Source organism: Bison bison, unplaced genomic scaffold (assembly GCF_000754665.1).
Source record: "Bison bison bison isolate TAMUID 2011002044 unplaced genomic scaffold, Bison_UMD1.0 scf7180017864373, whole genome shotgun sequence".
Lineage (NCBI taxonomy): Eukaryota > Metazoa > Chordata > Mammalia > Artiodactyla > Bovidae > Bison > Bison bison.
In genome coordinates this window covers 6,692,545-6,693,568 of record NW_011494945.1, presented here as the reverse complement: position 1 = coordinate 6,693,568, position 1,024 = coordinate 6,692,545, and the positions used below count along the sequence as shown (strand labels likewise).

General features: G+C 48.4%; 1 protein-coding gene across 5 annotated transcripts in view; it reads left to right on the top strand.

Annotated features, from left to right (window-relative positions):
• Positions 1 to 1,024, top strand: part of ARMC2 (armadillo repeat containing 2) — a 121,650-nt gene that overhangs the window by 114,955 nt on the left and 5,671 nt on the right. The window lies entirely within an intron of this gene.

Here is a 1,024-nt window from a genome sequence, read left to right as displayed (position 1 = left end):
GCTGAATGGCATCACCGACTCGATGGACATGAGTTTGAGTGAACTCCGGGAGTTGGTGATGGACAGGGAGGCCTGGCGTGCTGCGATTCATGGGGTTGCAAAGAGTCGGACATGACTGAGCGACTGAACTGAACTGAATGCTTCTTAAGGAGAAGGCAGTGGCACCCCAATCCAGTACTCTTGCCTGGAGAATCCCAGGGATGGGGGAGCCTGGTGGGCTGCCATCTATCGGGTCACACAGAGTTGGACACGACTGAAGCGATTTAGCAGTAGCAGCAGCAATGCTTCTTAAGGCCCACTTGACTTCACATTCAGCATGTCTGGCTCTAGGTGAGTGACCACATGATTGTGGTTATCTGGGTCATTAAGACCTTTTTGGTACAGATCATCTGTGTATTCTTGCCACCTCTTCTTAATCTCTTCTACTTCTGTTAGTTCAGTTCAGTCGCTCAGTCATGTCCGACTCTTTGAGACCCCATGAATCGCAGCACGCCAGGCCTCTCTCTCCATCACCAACTCCCAGAGTTTACCTAAACTCATGTCCATCGAGTTGGTGATGCCATCCAGCCATCTCATCCTCTGCCGTCCCCTTCTCCTCATGCCCTCAATCCCTCCCAGCATCAGGGTCTTTTTCAATGAGTCAATTCCTCGCATGAGGTGGCCAAAGTATTGGAGTTTCAGCCTCAGTGTCAATCCTTTCAATGAACACCCAGGACTGATCTCCTTTAGAATGGACTGGTTGGATCTCCTTGTAGTCCAAGGGACTCTCAAGAGTCTTCTCCAGCACTACAGTTCAAAAGCATCAATTCTTTGGCACTCAGCTTTCTTCACAGTCCAACTCTCACATCCATACATGACCACTGGAAAAAACATTGCCTTGACTAGACGGACCTTTGTTGACAAAATAATGTCTCTGCTTTTCAATATGCTATCTAGGTTGGTCGTAACTTTCCTTCCAAGGAGTAAGCATCTTTTAATTTCATGGCTGCTATCACCATCTGCAGTGATTTTGGAGACCCCCCAA